General features: G+C 30.4%; 1 pseudogene; it reads right to left on the bottom strand.

Moving 5' to 3' along the window:
- Window positions 1-9,858: 9,858 nt before the first annotated feature.
- Window positions 9,859-11,672, bottom strand: LOC112757433 (uncharacterized; annotated as a pseudogene).
- Between the last annotated feature and the right edge of the window lie 13,912 nt (window positions 11,673-25,584).

The following is a 25,584-nucleotide window of genomic DNA, read 5'->3' as shown; positions in this document are numbered from 1 at the left end:
TTTATTTTGTCTTTCGTTCGTGATAAATATAAGCAAAAATAAAATATCTTATGCTTATAAATTATAATGCTCTCTTCCTTTTCAAGTCAAATTTAACAGCAATAATGTTAAAAAGGCATAATTTATTATTTTTCATTATTAATTAATTATTAATATTTAAAAATATACAATAAAATATGTTGTTAAATTAGTAAATTTAAAAAATAAATTCTAATTATTTTTTAATATTTTTTATTAGGATACGATGTTATCCGTTTTAAATTAAGGCTTTTTTTATTTTTCAAAAATAAATTAAGGTCTCTTTATTTAAATAAATAATTTATTTATTGAATAAGTATAAAATTATATTATAAAATTATTTTTTTAACTTTCACTTTTCGAGAGATTTAAAATTAGAATTTAAAATTTTAAATTTATAATTTAAAATTTAAGATTTAAGATTTATGGGTTAAGTTTAGAATGTAAGATTTAGGATAGCCAACAACAAAAGACGAAATTATAACGTTAACAATAAGAAAAAGAAAGAAATGAGCAGAAAGATAATAAATATAAAAATATAAAAAATTACAAAATAAAGTTAATTAACATTAGCTAAAAATTTAGAAATGTATACATCACGGATAACCCAATTACTCAATTAAAACCAACCTCAACTAAATTAATTGGTTCAAGTACCAATCGATTAATCTTAATTAATTTGGATATCAAATTCGTAATTAAAAAAAAATCAATCCGATTATATAATATATTAAAAATATATAATATATACATTATTTATATCATATCTAATACTAATTTCTTTTCAACAACCACTCCTGACTCATTTTTTTCGGATATAAATTTTTAGGATGTGTTGTTTATGGTTATAGAAAATTTGTATGTTTCTAATTAATATGGAATCGATTTTTTTTTTTTTTTAATTTCAAATTACAAATCAGAAGCACCGGTTTTCTGGAGAAGGAAAATTGATAATCTGATTTAAGAATAGCTAAATTCATGTTTTGGGGTTCACAAATTGGAGCCTTCAAATTGTGACAAATGTTTTTTATGTGAATCAAATTGATGGGTCAGTTTTAAGAAATTAAAAAAAAACATAAAATTTTAAAACCCAAATCAATGGGTTAGTTTGTGAATTCAAAAAAAAATTCAAATTTAAGGATCAGGTTCGTTAATATATATATATATATACCTCAAGGACTATCTGCGGAAACTTCATCTTCTTCAACTTATTTTCTTCTTCATTCTTTACAGTTTTTATTTTGTTCTTTTTTCACTTTTTACAATATAAACTATCGTTGAAATATTGTTTTTAAAAAAATGGAGGATAGGATTATATTAAAATTACACTATCATGGTCAAATTTTGTTACAAATATTTGAGGGTGTAAGATTTATATGTGAGAATCTATGTGATCATATTATTTCTTTTACATTGTTATTTGAAAAACTAAAATATGTTATTTATAATAGGGTAGATTCACATATATCAAAGACCGTATTGAACATTTTGTATCGATATTCTGTATCAGTGTTTAATAGATTCGTTCGTTTCCAAACGAAGTATGTCATTGATGAAGTGAGCATACAAGAGATATTTTCAATCTATTATCAAACTCAATTACAAGTATGTTTATCGAGCTGTACATTGAGTTCCAACAATCCGAAATCGATTGAAATATCGAATGGAGAGATTGCAATAGTGACAGCGAGGATGAGTTCGAAAGTAACTATGAGGTTGTTGGTCCAAATAAAGACGATGATGAAGTTGATGACACCATAGAGACAGATGTGGCAGAAGTGAAAAATGCACTGGCTAATCAGCATTCGTTCGAAGAGTCATCTTTTATACGTATATTAGACTTGGAAGATATGCATGTATGTAGTTTAGATAATTATATAATAGCTTTAATTTATAATATAAACAATTAACTTTGACGTAAAATAGGATGATTATTATTAGGTTTTTTATGCAATTAGTGATATTTAGCTGTATTTGTAGAATAATAATAAATTTGGCATTATTTATTTAGATATCGAGTATAGATAGTATTATTTTGTAGATTGTATGGATTTGTTTATTTGGGCAAGTTACCAAAATAAATTGTTTGTCTTTTAATATTATCAAAATATAATATCTATACATTGAAGACACAAATGCATCTTTCCTATTTCTATAGAAACCGCAGTAGGAGTACGGTGGATTATGATTTGTATGTAAATCGCGATAAGGGTGTAGCGGTTTACGTTGGGTTGTGTGTAAGAAGAAACCGCTACACTCCGCTAACGGTTTCTGATGGAATGCTTAAAAGATATAAACCGCAGTACCCCTGTAGTGATTTATGCTTGCCTATATAAATTTAAAAATTGGATAAATGATTGGGACCTTGTCACTTTAGCATCTGATTGTTGTGTCATGTTTGGAATTTGAATTTGTTAGTTTGGCAGGTGCTTAAGTACGATTTGAGTCTATACTCTGCACATGTTTTTTAGTTTTGACACTACACTAATTAATCTAAACGATGATATGTAAAATTTGTATTCATATAAAATAAAAATCTTTCTCATTTATCTAAAATAGAACTTAAAAAGATATAAAATGAAGAATTATGTGTCGTATGCATATCAATATCATTCCAACTATCATGAGTTAATTAATTTAATATTCATTCTTTTTGGTGTACCATTCTAGATTCATTACAACCTGATGTAAACGAAAATGGTATAAAATAATATAAATTTTCATAAGTAGTATTGTATTAAACTTAGCAAAAAAAACATGATACAGTTTATACAAATAACATCAAAATATATAACGACTTCAACCACTCCTACATGTGTACTTAATGCATCACAATAAGTCATATAATATTAAAAATTTTAACTTCTCATTCTTTTTTCTTATTCCATTGTACCTCTAGAAAATGAAAATCATTCTTGTCAATTTCAAAATACCAATTTAACTTATAGCACTCAAACAAAACTCTACTTACCAAGTTTTGTATCAGTTCCATATCATAAGAATTCAACTTTAATTTAGAAGATTACTTAGATAATAGAAAAAAAATTGGATTCAATGTCAGTATAAATGGAAAAAATTAAGTTCGATGAATCTGAAAACTGTTATGAGTTTTTATGTTGACAATGACCTAGAGGATATATAGGCAAGCATAAAGCACTAGAAGGGCACCGCGATTTATGCCTTTTAAGCATTCGATCAAAAACCGTTAGAAGGGTGTAACAATTTCTTCTCACACGCAATCCAGCATACACTGCTACACCCGTACCACGGTTTATGTCCAAATTATAATCCATCAGGCCCTGTCATGGTTTCTATAGAAATAAAAAAAATGCATTTGTGTCTTCAACGTATAGATATTATATTCTGATAATATTAAAAAGCAAATAATTTATTTTGATAACTTGTCCCTTAATTTACCTATCTCTTACTAATTTGGCTCCAATATTCATTCTCAAACTAAATGGTTACCAGATTAAGTTTAAAAATTAATTAACATGTGGTAAAAAATATTCAAAATCAAATCAAATATCTCAAATGTCACTTTTATTATTATACAGCGTTCATATTTTTTTTTTTACCTTCTATAATTTTTAATTGGACAGGTTAAGAACTAATTTATAGTGAATTTAAACTTTATTTAATGAACTAGTTACATATACAAGTTAAGATTCAAATTTTCAATACTTATTTAAGGGATTGAATAAACCAACTACTTGAAACTTAGCTTTGAATATATACATTATCAAAAATATTATTTGTACACCAAAATCAGCCACTAAAATTAGTCATCAATATATTTGTGTATAAATACGTGTGTGATTTAATTTATTTTCAATATATATTTATATTCTAACATATATTTATACTAGTAGTTAATTTTAGTGAACACATAACATAATCGAATTTGCCTAGTTCGATTTATGTATGCATGGTAAATCTAATTAGTGTGTTTCGAATTATATAAGGACAATATCAGGGCTAAATCGAAACGGCTTGTTTCTAATTACTAGGTATGGCTAAATCGAAACGATTTGATTAGATTTATTAGGACAGGATGCATGCATGCATAAATTGAACCAATGTTTTCATTTACATAGAGAATAGCTATATCTAGTCTGACTCATTCGATTTACATAGAGAGGTGATTGGAGAGATCCATGTAACGTTTTTTCATTTGGGTGAATTGTGTAATATTGAGTTGGGTTTAATTTAATTGTGCGTTTTACCCTATATGCCACATAGAGTTTTACACCTAGGATGTAAAACAAAGGTGGACAGGCGCTACGACCTCTAAAATAAAATATAAATACGTATAATAGTCAAAGAAAGGTAATATACTAGGAGCCTTGAAGATTAGGTGAAACAAATCGCAAAAACTAAAAGCAACGCAACTCTGATAAATAACGTAACTTGCGTAAGAAGAGACTACGGTTCTTAAACATATTATATGAACAGTAAGAGTAGAGGATCAAGATACAAAATATCAAGCTCCGAACTCAGTCTGCAAAGCTAAAGGGTGGCCAGAGAATAGTTACATACATATATATATATAATCCATAACTCAAAATATATAAAAGCAACCTTAATTCTCCATAAACCTCTATGAGGTGTAAAAGTGAAACATATATACATAAGGAGACTCTATACATATATATAACAAAACAAAACAAAAGTATAATCCGAAAAATCCCACTTCATTGCGGAGGACTCCAGACGCCTAGCGAGGTGCCTCTCGACTTGTATCTGAAAAACAACAATATTGTATGGAATGAGAACCGGGGGTTCTCAGCATGGTAAAGGTACCACGCACATAAGATATAAGGTCCTGGAAATGCCAGAGGCAATCCTAGAACATCGACACTCAGATTATAAAACTTAAAGATTAAAATTGAAACCATAAATAAGGGTGAAATTTTGTCGCCGCTTGCTCCGAGTTGAGAACTATAACACCGCTTGGGTAAGAGGCAGTGGTGAGGTTGTCCCCTCCTCCGGGTACGCGGGTAAGATGCAAAGGTTGAGGCGTTGTCCCACTTGCTCCGTGTTTGGTGTTCTGTCCACAGTTAGCTACCAGGACATGTCGGGCTAGCTAAGTAACCGACAGTTGATATCAATAGCCATAAGACAGGCATGCATCATATGCATATTGTTTGAATTACTTGTTTATGCTCTAATTGGGTATGCCTATGTGACATTCATATGCTTACTTGTATACGTGCTACTTGCATTACTTGTATCCTAATTGTGTTTGTTATTGTCTGCTTGTTTGTCTGTGTGATTCTACTGGTGTTGAAGGTTTTGAAGAAAAGAGGATGATGGAGAGTTAGGTTAAAATATCTGGTTAAATTTAGGAATCCTTAGAAAACCACCCGTATTTATGGTTTCAGTTTTAATCCTTAAGTTTTATAATCTGAGTGTCAGTGTTCTAGGATTGCCTCTGGCATTCTCAGGACCTTATATCTTATGTACGTGGCACATTTACCATGCTGAGAACCCCCGGTTCTCATTCCATACAATATTGTTGTTTTTCAGATACAGGTCGAGAGGCATCTCATTAGGCGTCTGGAGTCTTCCGCAATGAAGTGGACTTTTTCGGATTATACTTTTGTTCTATTTTGTTATATATATGTATAGATTCTCCCTATGTATATATGTTTCACTTTTACACCTTATAGAGGTTTATGGAGAATTAGGGTTGCTTTTATGTATTTTAAGTTATGGATTATATATATATGTATGTAACTATTCTCTGGCCAGCCTTTAGCTTCGCATGCTGAGTTCGGAGCTTGATATTTTGTATCTTGATCCTTTACTCTTAGTGTTCATATAATATGTTTAAGAACCGTAGTTTCTTCTTACGCAAATTACGTTATTTATCAGAGTTGCGTTGCTTTTAGTTTTTGCGATTTGTTTCACCTAATCTTCAAGACTCCTAGTATATTACCTTCCTTTAACTATTATACGTATTTATATTTTATTTTAGAGGTCGTAGCGTCTGTCCACCTTTGTTTTACATCCTAGGTGTAAAGCTTCGTGTAGTATGGTGTTACACTATATATTATGTATTTTATACTAAGTATTTAAAATTTAAAATCTAAGTATATATTTATATAAATTTAAAATATAAATTTATTTATGTATATGTACACTTCTAAGTTCATATAATGGTGTTATTGTAACAGAGTCTCCTTTGTGGCTGATAGTGAATTGTCGTAGGGATGGAATTTAGTTTTCGAAAAGCTGTGATTGCGATAGTCAAAGATTATGCTATCCGTAGAGACGTAAACTACCAGGTATATGAATCAGAATCACAAACATTCTATGCCAAATATATACCGTATGGCATGGTTGGCTAATTAGAATTAACATAATCCAAAAAAAAGTATTATCGAGAGATAAAAAGATATAATATTAATTATACTTGCACAAAATTCAATATTTCTAATAAATAATAATATCTAATTAATTGAAGACTAACAAAATTTTTACACATTCTCAATGTCACTTCTTAGAAAGAAAAAAAAAAGCTAAGGACTTCTATAAAAAAAACAACAATAAATTAATTATTTTGAAGTAAACATAGACCTGGTGAAAAAATAAGTTAGAAGATGATTTTTTTAATAATAGTTTAGTTATTTATATTAAAAAATATTAATTTTTTTTTATTTTGAATTAATCATTAAAAATTTCAAGTTACATAATATTTGAAGAATATTATTTTAAAATTATTTTTAGTTGTAAAATTATTTATTTCTTATCATATTTCTTAAAAACTTTAAAAATAATTTTATTTATAAATTTTATTTTAATATAAATATAAATATTATCATTATATAAATTTTATATTACCATTTTTCACTGTTCCTCCTAATTTTTTTTTAAGTTCCGTCGCTATTAGTAGGGTTGCCAATCCAATCCGTAGCGGATAGAGTAGATTGTGTGAAGGGTTCTCGTACGGGTCGAATAGAGTACGGATTGAGTCTCAATTCTACCCGATCAACCTGCATCTTATATATATAGTGAATGTTGAATTAAGAACTTCTCAAGATCCTTAGCCACTTAGAGAAGATTATTAATTGATAATTTAATACATTTTTTTTACATAAAAGTCTGTTCTATTTTAAATTATCATAAAGTTATATAATAATGTTACATCTTTTTTGTAATCTGTGGATAGGATCGAGTAGCCGCGAATTAAGAACGGGTAGAGTTAGGCTTGGGATATTCTCAACCCGCAAATATAATAGAGTAGAGTTAAATTTATATAAAAATTTTAACCCGTAAGTAGAATCAGAATTGAATCCAAATTCTTTCCTACTATCTTATCCAAATTTTTAGACAAATTTAAGTAACAATAATGAATAAAAACAATAAAAAAATCAACTAAAATAATTTTAACTTGTCATATTTATTATTTATTAATTATATCGATAATTAATAAAAATTAAATAAATTTTTTTTATCTTCTTAATATTTATTTAGATAAAATTTATTTGTTTTCGTTTGATAGGAAATTGGTTATTGACTTATTGGTATAGATAATAGGCGTTCCAAACAGCTTCCAAATATTTATATTTAGTTTAGTTTATATTTATATAAAAATAGAAAAAAAATCGTAAGAGTAATTATCTAAATTAGTCTCCAATAATTTTAAAAGTGGACATTTTAGTTCCCAAAAAAAATTAATACACAGATCAATCCTCAAAGTTTTACTGGCAGATAAATCAGTCTTAGTTCATTTTCTGGCAGAGTAATTATCTAAATCAGTCCCTAAGGATTTTAAAAGCGGACATTTTAGTCCCCAAAGAAAATTAATATACATATTAATCTCCAACATTTTTTTCCGTTAGACATAACAGTTCTCCATCAAAAAAAATAAAATAAAATAATAATTATTATTAATTACACAATAATACTGTACCATAATTTTTTGTATTTTTTGGACAAAAATAATAATAAATTTACTCATTAGATTCTTATGTACAGAAATTATTTTTCATATGAAATATCCAATGGTGTATTTGCTCAATATTGGAGAAGGAGGTGTTTTACTGCATTGTGGATGTTAGTTTAACAAGTAGGGGGCATGGTGACAGAGCCAATTGGAAGCGTGGCAATTTCCGAGCAACACGCAGGGGCGTGGTGAGGTGGCAGGCAGGAACGGGTGGCAACACGCAGGGGCGTGTTGCCTCTGAATCCTGGCAGCGGTGCAGGCTTTTGCTTGATTCCAAAGATGCAGCAGCAACACAGGGGCGTGTTACAGGTGTTCTAAATGCAGGGGATAGCCCCTCAGGTAACAAGCGAATCCCATTTTCAAGCTCTATAAATTGAGCTTCCTGATTCTTGGTGGAGCATCTAAAGTATGTGTTGTGTGTGATATTGAGAAAGAAGAAGATAATAGGTTGAGAGGCGTAAAATAAGAAGCTGACCGTGTTGTGAAGTGTGTGTTATATACTGAGAGTTAGGATTTTATTTAGGTGTGTTTAAAAAAAAATTATTAGTTTGTAGTGATTAAAAAAATAGTACGTAATTATACGACATCCGAAGAACATATCATCAATTATTTGGATCATCCAATTTATGTAAGTTGATAATTTTGTTATTTTATGTATTTAATTAAAAATTTTATTTATATTTATTTATTTTCCATAATTAATATTATTTAGATTTTTTTATTTTTGAATATAAATATTGTTAAATATTTTATATATTTTCGAAAACAAATATTTATATTTACATAGTTATTTTTGAAAATAAATAATAATGATATTTATTTATTGTTGAAAATAAATATTATTTATATTTATTTATTTTCAAAAATTAATATTATTTAGATATTTTTTTATTTTTGAATATAAATATTATTGAGTATTTTATATATTTTCAAAAAAATATTATTTATATTTATTTATTTATTTTAAAAAATAAATATTATTGATATTTATTTATTTTCAAAATAAATATTATTTAGATTTTTTAATTTTTGAATATAAATATTATTAAATATTTTATATATTTTTGAAAATAGATATTATTTATATTTATTTATTTATTTTCGAAAATAAATATTATTGAGATTTATTTATTTCGAATATAAATATTAAATGTATTTATTTATAATATTTAAATAAAAAAATATTTTTTTATTTATGATTAGGAATAACAATATGTTATATTTATGTAAATTATTATTATAAATATTTATTTTTATTAATTTAAACTAATATTTAAATTAATATTTAGCGTCATTATTCACCTTACTTGTTTCTAACGATAAGAGTGTATTAATATGCTGGTGAGGTGTCGTCGTTCACATGCGCAAAACTAAGTTAATAATGATGCTTTGAAATCTAAATTAAAATATTTTCTTTTAATACAAACATGTTTTTTAAAGTAGGACATCTTTTGATTATATTAAGGTTTAATTACTCTGTTGGTCCCTATAGTTTCGCGAAATTTTCAATTAGGTCCCTATACTTTTTTTCCTTTTAATTGGGTCCCTATACATTTTTTTTTTCAATTTAGTCCCTCTTAACGTTAAACGTTAAAAAAATGTTAGTAAATTGTGAAATTACTTGTATACCCTTAGGGACCAAATTGAAAAGAAAAAAAAAGGACCTAATTAAAAATCCGGTAAAACTATAAATATTCAATGAAAGATATTTCTATAATCCTTATTCATTGATTCTACAACATGAAAGGTATTCCTATAATTTCTTTTATTTTGTCACTATCATTCTTTTGTTTATTTATATATAAATTGTATCAAAAATATCTTTTTTATTTTTAAAATACCTTATCTTAAGAACATAAAAAAAAAGAATGGATAAAATAAAATAGAAATAATAATAATAAATATATATAAAATTTAGTTCCATCCTTTAATTATTCATTATGATAATGTAATATTACATTTGGCTCAATATAAAAGAAAGGGAATGCAGCTCCAGCCTCCAAGGCCATCTCTAGCCAAGTACGGTATAGGCTTGACAATTATATGATCTAGCTCTGACATCAACATATTTTTTAGTACTAGAACATGAAAATTCAACCGAGTCTAGCATATAATAAAAGCCTTAGTTCAAACAGAATTCATATTTAGATATTATTCGACCAGTTAGCAGCACTTCCAACCCTTGACATGCTAGTTGATTCCTTCTTAGCCTCATCCACTTTGAAAGTTGCACCACACACCTGACCAGAACTGTCAACTCTTGGGATAGACTTCAACTCATTAAGTGGATGCTCAAAATTGCTCAAACCTCCGGATGTTGTAAAGAAGAATCCTAAACAAGCAGCAATACAAGTTATTTTTTGCCGCATAATGTATAATTTGGAATAATAAGAGAACCTTGAAATGGGAAAGATATTGCAAAGTAAACCAACAAAAACAAAGGTGGGTGAGGAAAAAGAAAATATCTATGTACCTACATTTTCCATTCCTGGGTTACCAACTCTTAATTCCTTTCTTTCCTGAGTAAAGATATTGATATAACATTCTAGAATTCCTAAACATCCTTCTAAATGCTAAATGAAATAAGAAGTATATAATTTCAATGTTCTAAAAACTTTAAAAGCCAATACGTTCTTCTATCATTTAGTTAAGATGCTTAAAAGGAACCATTAGGAGGATAAATAATTTCTCTTCTTCCCCTTAATTCACTTTTCGCGAGCATATCTTTAAAACGTGAATTCTCACAGAAAATACTCAGCACAGCAGGCAAAAAACAGTCACCAATTTTTCACATAAAATCATTTTAATATTACCTTTAAAAAATGGTGCAAAAGATGTCTCACAGCTCTTAGTTACAACTTACAACCTCTTTCTCATTTGCAAGAACAAGATTTCCATCAGCATCAGCTCCCCAAAAGAAGGGAACACACCCATCAGCATCCTGAGAAAGAGCAGGAAGATGCATTGTACCCCAGGGTATAGTCATATAGAAGCAAATTACCGGCAAATAAATATGAGAGCAAAATAAATAGACCAAGGATTACTCACTGCAGCAATAAACGCGGTTTTAGAACCACTGTCAAACGGAATAAACGCAAATTTGTCTTGGAAATCTCTCACGACTTGAGCAGCAGGATAGGAACCACGATCTCTGAGAGTCCTGTATGCCTCTATGACAATGATCAATTAAACTCATAATCAATTAATTATAGATAAAATACATAATCAGAACTCATAATCAATTCAACTCTCTCAAAGGCATTTAATCAAACACCTTATCTCCAATCTCACCTCTTTCCTTATTTCTAACATAATCAATTAATTACAGATAAAAATTACAGAGTCCTAATAAAGCAGCATCATCCCAGCAATAACAAACAACAATCAACAATCAACAATAAACAAAATTCATCATTAGCAAAAAATTAATTTATATGTCAATTCACCAATTAACAAAATTTCTGTACATAAATATTCATATTGTAAATCCTAAATTACTATATCAAAACAATTCAGAAATCAATTCAAAAATTAGGTACTCAACCAATGTCATATTTTTTGAAAATTAAAATTAGCATGAACATGTACATCAAGTTTTAAAAGCTGAAAAAAAAATTAAATGTTATATGTTACCTGTTTTGTGATAGATCGAGTACAGGGAGATCGAGGAGAGGTGCGGTGCAGGGACGAGAGGCCAGACGGGAAGTCAGGCACGGCGAGGCTCGATGCGGTGTGGTGCAGCGACGTTAGGCGAGGCAAAGCATCGGGAGGGACGGTGACGGCTTAGATGGAAAAATAGCGCAGAAGACCTCCGAATAGAATAACGCAGAACAAACCAACGTAGAGAGAAGGAGGTGACGGACGGACGACCACCAAGCGTTTGCTGCAGACGACGCCACAGATGGATGAAGACGATGGACCGACACAGGAGATGATAGTGAATGCGATCTCTACAGAGCAACTGAGGGCAAGCTAGGTTTTTTATTCTAAGTGTGGGAGGGTTATTTTGGTATTTTAGAAAATAAGTGTGAAAGAGAATTAGAGATTTAGGAAAAAGTTAGAGAATCTTTAATTTAGGAACGGAATATTCCATTAAATCTAACTGTTTGGTCACGGTAGGGACTTAATTGAAAAAAAAAATTAGTGTAGGGACCCAATTAAAAGGAAAAAAAGTATAGGGACCTAATTGAAAATTTCGCGAAACTATAGGGACCAACAGAGTAATTAAACCTTATATTAAATACAAAAATATCAAATAGTTTCAACCTTAAATTTTTTGTAGAATAATCTCTAATAATTTTATTGATTATTATTATTATTATTATTATTATTGTTGTTGTTGTTGTTGTTGTTGTTGTTGTTGTTGTTGAGTGACTATATATATATATATATATATATATATATATATATTAGAAATACATACATAAGAATCTAATAAATAAATATATTATTATTTTTATTTAAAAAATACAAAAAATTATAGTATGATATTATTGTATAATTAATAATAATAATAATTTTATTTTTTTTATAGATGACTATTATGTCTAACGAAAAAAAATATTGGGATTAATCTGTATATTAATTTTTTGAGACTAAAATATCTGTTTTTAAAATTTTTAGAGACTGATTTGTGTCATTACTCTACTAAAAAATAAATTAAAAACTAATTTGTCTATTGGAATAAAATCTTAAAAATTAATCTATATATTAATTTTTTTAAAAAACTAAAATATCAACTTTTAAAATCCTTAGAGAGTGATTTGGATAATTACTCAAATCATAATCACACATAAATACTCTTAGAGCATGTACCACGGTCATAAAATGAAAGCCCCCATCATTATTGCTCAAGTGGAGACCAGTATTGGAAGAAAATAAAATTAACTTCAAAGTTCAGTTCAGAGGAATTAAAGTCAGTTTAGATGATTTTATAAATTTTTTTTAATATTTAATTTATAAAAAGTTATAATATTAGTATTTGATAAAATTTTTAAAATTAAATTATAATTTTTTAAAAAGTTATTTAAATACTTATAAATAAGCTAAAATATAATTTTTTTATAATAAAATTTTTTTTATTATTTTTTTAAATAAATATTTTTAGAATTAAAAAAATTAAATATAAAAATTTATTTATAAACTACTTTAAATATAAATATTTATTATTTAACCTCTATTTTAAAAAAAATTTAATTAAGTTGTTTATTTAAATTAAATTTAAACTTCTTTAAAAGAAGCCGACTAAACTTAAATACGTGTGACTAATAAAATAAAATAAAATTTAAAGTTAATAAAATTAAAACACATGAGAGAGAGAGATCCAAAAATTTGGTAAAAGTGGATTCGAAAATTAAAATATTGTATAATTAATATAATATTATATATTTAGTAATATATAATCATGATTAATATTTTTTAATTAAAAATATTAATAAGTGTTTGTTATATAAAAAAACAATCTTAGTTCTTATAAATTTTTTATTTTGGATTCGATAAAATATAAAAGTTATCTATTTTTTAAATTAATTTACTTTGTTGAGTATTATTGTGATAGTAAGTTATATTTTTATGCTTTATATCATAAAAAATATATTATAGAATAATATAAATAAGTTGTTCTAATAATTTTTTTATATGTATTTAAAATATATTCACAAATAAAATACATAAAATATAATCATTCTAATTAATTTACTTAATATGTTATAATTTTAATATTACAAAAAAAAATAAATTTAAAATAATTTACTTTCATGTATGTATTATAATATATAAAGATTTTTTTAGTTATTATAAATATTAAAGTATTTTTATATGATAATATGTAGAAAAATAAAAAAATATTTAAAAATAAAAAAGTTTAAATATTTAAAGATTTAGAAATTTATTTAATTAAAAAGTGATTGAAAATAATATTTTTTTAATATAAGGAGTAAGACAATTATTTACATAGGATAATTATTTATTCTATTTTTTAAATAAAAATAAAATTATATATTATACAATAACTTTGTATACTTAAAATTATTAACTTTTATTAAAATTAGGAGGATCCAAGACTGAGGGATGGATTTATGTGGCAGCTTGTGGGGCAAGTGTTCCATTAGCATTTTGAAAAAATATAAGTAAGTATATGTATAAATATATATATGTGTTTCTATTAAGAAATTATATTTGCCTTCACATTAAAAAAAATTATTAAATTTTGTATTAAAATATTTATTTTATATATTTTTTAATTTTTAAAATTAAATTTTGATACATTTTTAGTGTAAAATAGTTTTACATATGTATTTAATTACGTAACATCATATCATAAAAAATAACTATTTTTTATATTGATTTCATTCGTGTAAATGATCATCTAAAAGAATAGATATAATTAGATAATTATGTAAAATATTTTACACTATCAGTACATTAAAATTAAATTCTAATTTGTATCTAAGAGTATAATATAAAAATATATATTAAATTAATTTAATAAAAAATAAAATATTATTGTAGAATTATTTAATTTATGAATTTATTTAGTTAAAGTTTATATCCTTAAATTTTTTTTCTTATTCGATTTTAATATTTACTAGTAGATTAAAAAACTTTGAACTAGATATGTATTTTGATAATTAATTTTTAAATATAAATTGAATTAAAAATTATTTAAAAATTAATTAAAACAATAACACTTGTACTTTTATCTATCTAGGTAACAAACTTTATTATTTTTATTATTTGAAATTAATTTTTAATTTTTTTATTAAATAATTGAATACTTATTAAATAATTTATGCAATATGCAATATATAATGAGAATATGAGAGATTTGGCGCATAATTTTTTTTAAAAATGGCATTTATTGTACATAATTCATAAAAAATATGTTTTATTTTTATTATTTATTAAAAGATAACCTATTATCATCTTGATTAATCTCATTATTATTATTATTATTATTATTATTATTATTATTATTATTATTTATTTAATTTATAAAAAGGTGAATTAATAATCACATTATTACTTATCAATATATCAATATTTATAATGAATAAATAAAAAATTATTTAATATTTAATAATCTCATATTATTTATTTTATATGCTTTAATATATTTATAAAATTCTTTTGTTATTTTTATATATTACATATTTGTCTTTACTACTTAAAATTTTTTGATCCATTACTGTCAAAGTCTATGTTTATCCCTTAAATACGTCACAATTAACGGTCATATAACTATTATTGTTAATAATTTAATATTATATTACTATATATATACTACTTACATATATTTATATTCTCATAATTTTTTCAATTTTTTTTAATTTTCTCTCAAAGTTTTAAAACTAAAGTTCTGCTGATTTTTTTTTTGTCCAAAAAATGATCTAAACTAATTCAATTCTTTTCAATTACTTATACAATTTTTTTAAAATCCAAATACCCAACAATCTCAACCGTCAAACACTTAAATTTCAAATCAAAACTTCATACTACCAAATACATTTCAAAGTTTAAATCCACAAAATTTTCCTAATTCAAATTTTTAAATTTCTTACAATGATTAATTTCCTGTGTTTCAACCACAACATCATCCATTTTTAACCCTTCTATCGGAGGTAAAATTCACACAATTCTAAATGACAGTGCTCCGGAAGTAAATTACACTATCAATAATAATAATAATAATAATAATTATAATATGGGATACTATTTAGCATATGGTATTTATTTTAAATAGACCATATTTGTCAAATCAATATCAAAATTATAAGGAAAAACGTGAGTTATTTGCACAATACAAAAAAAATAAAGAAAAGACGTGGAATGAATATTCGGAGTGTTGTAAACACGCTTTGTAATTATATATGGTCCAGTGCACTTTTGGAAAAAGAAGCTTGCAAATACAATGAGAGCTTGTATTATATTACATAATATGATTGTTGAAGATGAAAGAGACAAAACACAAAAATTTTTGCTCAAAGCTAGCCTAGAGTATGACTATGTCGAAAATGGCTTATCATAATCTTAGCTAGGAAAGGAAGATTTTGCATCATATCATCAATTTCTCCAAAAAAATGCCCAACTTCAACATAGGCAGCAGCATCGACAATTGAAAGAGGACTTAATTGAACACATATCGCAATTTCACAATACTTGTCAACTATAAAGTTTAACTATTTTTTCTTCATATTAAGTAACTTTACAAATTAGTTTAATGTCAAATGATATATTGTGTGTTACTATCATTTATGAAGTTATTAATTTTTTTTAATATTGATATTTTTTTAATAGTGAATTATTTTGTATTCATAAATTTTAATAATTTTGATATGACCGTTATAGTTATAACTCGGCGTAAAAGCTTTAAAGATCGGCTGACCATAACTGATGTCCAACCAGATATTAAAATGTCGGATATACAATTATTCTCCATTTCAAATACCATTACTCAGAGACACAACGATAATCTTCATTTCTCGGATATAAAGGAATGGTTGGGAGATTATTTTTTTCACATTACATTTTGGCAAATCTTCTTACTCGTTTACTTACTTAAGCGTTGGAGTGCCTTTTGCAGGTATCCACCCCCTTTGTTCGCTAATCACCGACGTATACCTCACCCTGACGAGGAAGTTACAAGCATTCATCAGTAGACGAGTTATACATTGGTAAACTCTGCAAGAACAATTGGCACCCACCGTGGACCTCGAAATAAAAGCCCTTCTTTCTATAGGCCCCAAAATTCCCTTCCCTGATCTTCTGATCATCATTGCTTTTTTTGTCCTTAATAAATGAAAGTCATGATGGGAGAGGCTAAGTCAACCTTCCCCCTAAGAGATGGCGGATCAACCTCTTCCCTCACCATCCGAGCTACTTCGAATGGTAACCGAGCTACAACAGGCCAATCAGCGCATGGCGGAAAAGAATCACCGAATGGCAAACCAAATAGCCGAGCTAACCAATGCTCAGATTGAACATAACGATGGTCACAACGAGCGACCAGAGGATGAGGAGGAAAATTCTGATCCAACTCATGTTTCTGAAACTCAAGGACCAGAAGGAGACGTGTACAACGATGACAGGGATGAATTAGACAACGCTGTAGGCCCCTTCACGGCCGATGTTATGGAATTTTAAATTACCTAGAAACTTCACTTGACCATTCACACTAACTCCTTATGATGGTATGGGAGACCCAAAAAAGAACATCAAAAAATTCAATCTATGATGATCGTTAACGGTGTCTCTGATCCTATTTTATGTCGTTATTTTCCTACTTTTTTAGATGATCCTGCACTTGATTGATTTTTTCTTTGCCTAGAGATTCCATTTCACGCTTTCAAGAGCTCGCTAAATAATTCAAGGATTAGTTCGCTGCATCTTCAATCTATCTCCATGACTCTGACTATTTAAACATTATTAAGCAAGGGCATCACAAAAGTTTAAAGGACTACATTACTCGCTTCACCAAAGTCGCAATGACCATTCCAGACCTCCACCCTGAGGTGCACCTGCACACATAAAAAGTGGAATCCGTCCTAGAAAATTCCAAGAAACCATCATAGTTGCCAAACCAAAAACCTTGGCCGAGTTCTGAGAAAAAGCTAAAGGTCAAATGGAAATCGAGGAATTGAGACAAGCTCGGAAATCTGAGAAAAATCTAAACAATAAGGAAGATGACAAAGGTCGAGACAAGAGGCCTTCCCGATTATTACCACATTACAATTCTTATACCCAATTCAATACTAAATGGGAAGACATCGTCAAGGAAATACTTAACTCAAAATTAATTAAACCTCATCGGAAGGCTGGAACCTACTAAGATACAAAGAATGTAGATAAAACCAAGTATTGTGCTTTCCACCAGAAACACAGACACACCACCATGAGTGTGTCATAGACAAAGACTTGCTCGAGCACTTAGCTCGGCAGGGGCATTTGGACAAATATATCAGAGGCTACATTCAGAAGCACAACTCCCATCCGACTGACTTATCTTCTGCAGGTCAATCTTCTCGGGACAAAGACACAAACAACTCAACCAAACCAACCCCGTGGAGTGATCAATTGCATATCCGGAGGTTTCGCTGGTAGAGGAGCATCAAGCTCTGCTCGCAAGCGCACATACCGAGCTATGCTCGCGGTAGAAAGCACAACCAGTACTCAACAAACAGTGCCAACCATACCTGAAATGACTTTCCAGCCATCCGATCTTAATTCCACCGAGATAAATTTAGAAGACCTAGTTGTTATCTCCAATCAACTAGGAGCTCTAATAGTTCGGAAGGTGCTGCTAGACCTAGGGAGCAGTGCCAATGTCCTGTTCTATTGCACTTTTCAGAAGATGAAGATGAGTGACAACATACTCTAACCATTAACTAGAGACCTCGTCAGATTCTTAGGTGAACGGGTACCCGTGTTAGGCTCAGTGTGGTTATAAACCACACTCGGTGAGAATCCTCTATCTAAAACTTTAGATGTTCAATACCTTGTGGTTGATTGTTTCAATCCATATAATTTAATACTTGGCCAACCTTTCATGAATAAGTTTGGTGCAATTATTGTATCTACAATTCATCTCTGTGTGAAGTTTCATGTGCAGGATAATCTTGTTGCCATATTTCATAGTGACCATCATGAAGCTCGGCATTGTTATAACATCAGTCTCAAACTGCCAAACAGAACTATAGGCACACAAGTAAATGCAATCAATAAATCCATCGACCTGCTTGCACTAGCTGAATTGGACACCCGCGTCGAGTTTCAAGACCGATCTATACCGAATGAAGAACTAGAAAAGGTTAACTTAATTAATGATCCAAAAAAGTTCACTTTTGTAGGATCAACAATACATGGCTCCGAAAGGGAAAAGCTCTTCGAATTCCTTCAACAACATGGCGACCTTTTCGCTTGGACATCAGCAGACATGTCAGGAATCGATCTATCAATAATATCCCATAAACTGGCAATAAACCCGGTAGTCCAACCTATAGCTAAAAAAAAAAAAACGCAACCTTGGAATGGAAAATAAGCAAGCATCCATGGAAGAAACCAAGAAGCTCATTCATGCAAACTTCATCCGAGAACTCATATTCATAACATGGTTAGCCAATGTTGTCATGGTAAATAAACATAACGGTAATTGGCGCATGTGCGTCGACTTCACCGATTTAAATAAAGCATGCCTTAAAGATGCATACCCTTTACTTTCTATTGATGCTTTAGTTGATAACTCTTCCGGTTTTGGAACTTTAAGTTTCATGGATGCATACTCTGGTTACAAGCAGATCTTCATGCACCCATAAGACCAAGACAAAACTGCTTTTATAATAGAATATAGTAATTATTGTTATAAGGTTATAACTTTTGGCCTTAAGATTGCAGGGGCTACATAACAAAGACTTATGGACAAAATATTCGCTAAACAAATCAATCGGAATGTTGAAGTATATGTTGATGACATGATCGCAAAAACAAAAGTCGGCAAGTCTCATGTGGATGACCTTAAGAAGATCTTCGAACAACTCCGAAAGTACAACCTGCGGTTAAATCCTGAAAAATGTTCCTTCGGTGTCTAGGGAGGTAAGTTCCTTAGCTTTATGCTCACCAGCCGAGGTATAGAGGCTAATCCAGAAAAGTGCTGAGCTGTCCTGGAGATGCAAAGCCCGCAAACAGTCAAAGAAATCCAACAACTAACAAGGAGACTCGCTGCTTTATCTAGATTATTACCTTGCTTAGCTTCCAAATCTTTTCATTTCTTTCAATCACCAAGAAAGAAAAACAAATTTAAATGGGACGATGATTGTGAAACTACTTTTTCATATTTGAAAAATATTCTTTTAAAACCCCCTATTTTGCAAAAACCTAAAGTCGGGGAACAGCTTTATCTTTACTTTTCTATAACTAACTGGGCAGTTAGTTCGGTTCTTATTATAGAAAGAGACAAAGTCCAAAAACCTATTTATTTCATGAGCAAATCATTGCAAAATGCCGAACTTCGCTATCCAAAGATAGAAAAGCTCGCACTTGCTTTGGTCTTCTCAGCCAGATGTTTCTGACCTTATTTTCAGAGCCATACTATCAATGTCCGAACTAATCAGCCGCTAAGACAAGTACTCACAAAGCCAGAACGAACTAGCTGGGTGATTAATAAAGTGGTCAATTGAATTATCCGAGTTTGATATCAAATACCAATCCCGAGGATCAGTAAAATCACAATACCTGGCGGACTTCATTGCCGATTTTATTATGCTAATTCCGATGATGTAAACACAGAATGGAAATTATACGTTGATGGCGCTTCTAATCCTTAAGGGTCAGGGGTAGGAATTCTCCTAGAAGACCCAACTGGAATAAATTTGGAGCACTCCCTCCGTTTCTCTTTTAAGGCTAGCAACAATCAAGCCGAATATGAAGCACTTATTGTCGGCTTAAGGTTAGCCATTGAATTAAATATTTCTATAATAAAGGTACACTATGAGTATCTATTAGTCGTTCAACAAGTTAATCAATCTTTTTAAGTAAAAGATCCTCTTTTAACAAAATACTTAGATATTGTCAAACAACTTATAAATTGTTTTTCAAATTTTGAAATTCATCATATCCCTAGGGAACAAAATCACCAAGCTGACATCTTGTCAAAACTAGCTAGTACACAATTACATACTGCTACTCTTTTACAATTCAATTTGATTACACCAAGCATCAATTCAATTAACATTTGTCACATTACTGATAAAGATGACTAGCGATGGCTTTACATCCATTACCCAAAAATCGGAAACATTCCATCTGAAATCACCAATCCAAAAAAATTCAAAAGACAAGCTTCATTCTTTACATTGTTGAATGATAACTTGTACAGGCGAGGTTATACTCGACCTCTTTTAAATTTTCTAAACAGGTCGGAATCCAACCTTGCCCTGGTCGAGGTTCATGAAGGAATATACGGCATACATACAGAAGCACGGAGCCTATCCACCAAAATTCTCCGAGCCGGGTTCTTCCGGCCCAACTTACAGAAGGACTGCCTTCAAAAGGTTAAAGCCTGCACAAATTGTCAGAAACATGCTCCAGTAATACATCTACCAGCCGAGCAACTACATCACTCAGAGGTAAGCTGGCCGTTCTACCAATGAGGAATCGACATTCTCAACCCTTTTCCTATTGCATCGGGACAGATAAAATTTTTGGTTGTGGCAATTGATTATTTTTCTAAATGGATTGAGGCGCAACCACTAGCAAAAATCACATCAAAGAAAATGATTTCCTTTGTTTAGAAATATATAATATGCAGAATTAGTATACCTTTTCATGTTATTACTAACAATGGTCGTCAGTTTGCCGACCATCATTTCACATCTTTTTTGCAAAATCTAAAAATCATACATTTCTCCTCAGTTGAACACCCACAAACAAACAGATTAGCTGAAGCAGCCAACAAGGTCGTCCTACACACCTTGAGAAAGAAATTGGATGATGCAAAAGGGATTTGGGCCGAGCTCATTCCAGAAATACTGTGGGGTTATAACATGACCATACACTTTTCTACTAAAGAGACCCCATTCCGTTTGGTTTACGGGTCTGAAGCAATGATCCCATTAGAGATCTCTCAATCCTCATTAAGGACACAAGAAACCAACCATGACGAAGCTCGACAAACCAAACTTGATTTAATTAAAGAAGCCCAGGACATAGCTTATGTACACTACCGAGCATTGCAACAAAACATAGCCCGGAGGTACAATCAGAAGGTCCATGCTCACTCATTCCAAATCAGCGACTTAGTACTCAGAAGGACCAAGCCGGCCAGGCGACCCCCCTCTCATGGAAAACTCACCACAAAATGAGAGGGCCTGTTCAAAATACTTGAGATCTTTGGAAAAGGAGCTTATAAGCTCAAAATATTAGATGGTACTATGTTACCTAACTCTTGGAATATTTCATCGTTAAAGCAATATTATAGCTAAAAAACAGGGACATGCTTGCACTCTTTTTTCTATTCACAAGATTTTTTCCAAAAGGGTTTTGCTTGGAGAGGTTTTAACGAGGCAAGCCTACCTGCACTTTTGTAGACAAAGGTAATGTAGTCAATCATTATGACATGAAACTGGCAAACTATGTTCAACAATTATTTTTTTATCTCTCTACAAAATACTTTTTCCGACTTATATCTACTTTTTCAAACTATGCCCGTCACGATCACAAGGCTCATCATTCAACTTATATTAATTGTTAACAAGATGATCAAAATCAATCCAAACTATGACTGTTTATAGTCAGCAGATCAGCAAAACACTTATCCAATCGAGATAACTATTCAAATCAAAGTTGCATTTTTCCACATGCGCAATAAACAATCAAACAATTCACCAAAACAAAGGTGAACTAACGAGACATTCTCGTTCTAACAACCCAACCCCTATCAGTAAGGGGACCAAATACGTCAGTAGGCACAATCATGGCTTAACTCATTCCGATCAAATACCTATCTATCAAAAAAAGTCAAAACTCCAGGCATTCCTAGTCTGAACACATCACTTGTTTCAAACAAGCTATACTAACTTGGCTAACGCCAAATACCAAGTCATAAAAATTATCCTCAAAAGGAGACTAAATATTATCATTAGGAGCAGTTTAAAGGATAACAATTACAACTTCAAAATAAAAGCCAATACAAATTGGCAACAGTCAAATGTTTCAAGCCAAAACATAAATAGTTTCTTAAAAATAAATCAGTCTGCCAGGTTGTCATCTCCATCCTCTGCAGCTTCTTCATCATCAACCAATAGTCCGTCACGAACTACTTTGTTCAGACCCATTAACGAGAAATCACCCTCAGGAGCTAATAACTTGGCTTGAGTCACAACATGTTCAAATCCCTCGGCGAATGCATCTAAGATCTCTGTCTCATGACCACTCTCCATATTCTTCAACTTCACCATCACCTCAATCACCTGATTATTCAAATTAGTCATGTCATTCTCCCTTTTCTTCAACAATTCCACATGTTTTTCATGATTATTTTTCTCCAACCTTAGCTCTTCTTCTATATCAGACAACTTTTTTAAATCCAAAATAACAATCTCTTTTAAATCCAACTGCTCCTTCGAACCTACAGTCTCATTGTCCTTTAATAACACTTTTTTGTGCCTTTTTTCTTGAATCCAATCTATACTTGCCAAGCGGAAATCCAAAACCTATAACAAACAAAAAGAATAAAAAATGTATACATATAATCAGTTAAACAGTTTCTGAAACAAAAAAAATAATCTCTCTTACCTGAAGATATTGGTCAACACCAATATCACCAACCTCATCAACCAAGGTAACGTTAGAAGATGCCTGACCCACCTCATCGTCCAAAGCATTGAAAGAAAACCTTTTATCCCACACCGAGGAACCATCCCCCTTCTCAGCGAAGACATGCAGCTTTTCTTGGTTATTCATAAAGCTTGCCAACTCCTTGAGAGGGATATCCTTTTTCTTCTCATCGTCACCCAGATTAATAATGTCAGCCTTCCTCTTCTTAAAAACAGTTTTTTTTTCCTTATGAGGTGGTTGGTTAACCTCACTACCTTCATCCATCTTCTCAGGGTTCAAAGATGACCCTTCAAAATTTTTTATCTTCAGCTGAGCTCTTAAACTCGAAGCCGACACTCCCGGATATTTTCCAGCTACAAAACCAAAACAAAACTAATGTCAATTAAACCGCAAAATAGACAAACTGGCCGAACATATAGTTCAACACACTCTTACCAAGATAATTCACCACTGAAGATCTATCTTCCTCCCATAGAAGCAAGTCAAAAATAGAAATCAGACCACCCTTATCAACCATCTCAATCAGATATCTTATTATACACTAGTTCCAGGGAGTTATAAGCTCGGAACCAAGTATACGTTGTGGTTGGTAGCACCAATACATCAGAAATTTTTCTCCTAAGTTCTCATCTAAGTAAAACGGAAAATCCTCATCCACCGCTTTTACTTTCAAAAACATTTCTTTGAAATCCTTAAAAGTCGACTTATATAATTTGAAAATAGAAAAGCCTGGGGTGCTATTCAAATTCACCCAGACTCCCTTCCAAACTCTTTTAGCTTGGAATAACGAGAAAAAAAGTTATAGACTTGGTTTTATATCCAAAAAGTTCATCAGAACCTCAAAGCATCTCGCAAAAGCCCACCCATTAGAATGAAGCTAAGATGGGGGCACAGTTAAATTGTTTCAAAACGTCACATTCAAACAATGTAACGGGTAATTTCACACGTAGTTCTTCAAGAACACAACTATACATATAAAAAATTTTAAAATCCTTTTTTCTATGAAAAATCTGCTCAATTCTTGTGCATGGTAACAATTCTACCCGAACCCCAGATCTCACTGTCTTGGATACATTTATCTCATCCACACTACTTGTAAAACCCGGTTAATTAATGGTTAATTAACCCATAAGTTAAAATATATTCTAGAAAGTGAGAAATGAGGTTTTTATGGTTTTATGTGGTGGAAAAATTCAAAACAAGAATTTCGACACCAATTTTAAAGAAATCAGCCCACGATTGGGCCAAACAGGCCAAACCGGGCCAACCGGACCCAAGTTGGGCCCATGGCCCAGCCAAGCTTCATTAATTAAATGAAGCTCAGCTCTCTCCCTCCCTCAACAAACACATTCACGCTGAAATTGAGAGGGGAAAGGGGGAGAAAAACACAGACCCTGCTCCAACTTCAATTGATCATATCTTTTGATCCGGAGCTCCGATTGACGCACCATTTGTGGCCACGCGACCGCGGCGTCGAGCTCTAAAAAACCCACACAACTATTCTTGAGGTAATTCACAATATCTTCTTCGAATCCCAGCCCTTAAATTTCGAGTTTATTGGGCAAAAATGTTGAAATTTGTGAGCTCCTTGTGTTATAGGATCAAATTAGCTTGAGGGGAAAGCTTGTTCTTGTTCCCTTGATCCTTGGGCTGGTAAGTACCTCAAACCCTAGTGGAAAATTCTGAGTTTTATGGTTTTGGGGTTGAATTATGGTGTTTTGTTGTGATATTATGGCTTAGGCTTTGTATATATGTATGTTAGAGATTGATTGGTGATTTTGAAAAGCTTTGGGGTGGAGCACCAAGCTTGGAAATCTGATTGGTGGAGTTGGAAACCTTGAAAGTTGAATTTAAGTGTGTTCCGGGTGGAACAGGAATCGGCCAAGGTATGGTTTCGGTTTCCTGTATCTAAGATGTAATGTGGTGTGATAACGTAGGCTAGTGACCCTAGGATAGGGGTTTGGAATGTTGATGTAGTTGTTGGATAATTTGAATTGAGTAAAATATGTATGAATGATGGTTGAATTGATGGTGATTGGTTGCTTTGGTTGTTGAAACATGTAATAATGTATGCAACATGGATTAAAATGTTAGATTGTTGATAGAATTGAGACTCTGGTTGATGAGCATGAATTGATCTATGATATTGATATGTGAGTATACATGTATATATGTGGTGATTGATGAATTATGGATAATTGTTTGGAGGTTGAGATGTGAAATGTTGATTATGATGTGAAACTTGCTAATTTGAAGTTTGGTTAAATATGGTGAAATTGGTGGATTGT

This window comes from Arachis hypogaea, chromosome 16 (assembly GCF_003086295.3).
Source record: "Arachis hypogaea cultivar Tifrunner chromosome 16, arahy.Tifrunner.gnm2.J5K5, whole genome shotgun sequence".
Taxonomy (NCBI): Eukaryota; Viridiplantae; Streptophyta; class Magnoliopsida; order Fabales; family Fabaceae; genus Arachis; species Arachis hypogaea.
This window is presented reverse-complemented; position numbering and strand designations above follow the sequence as displayed.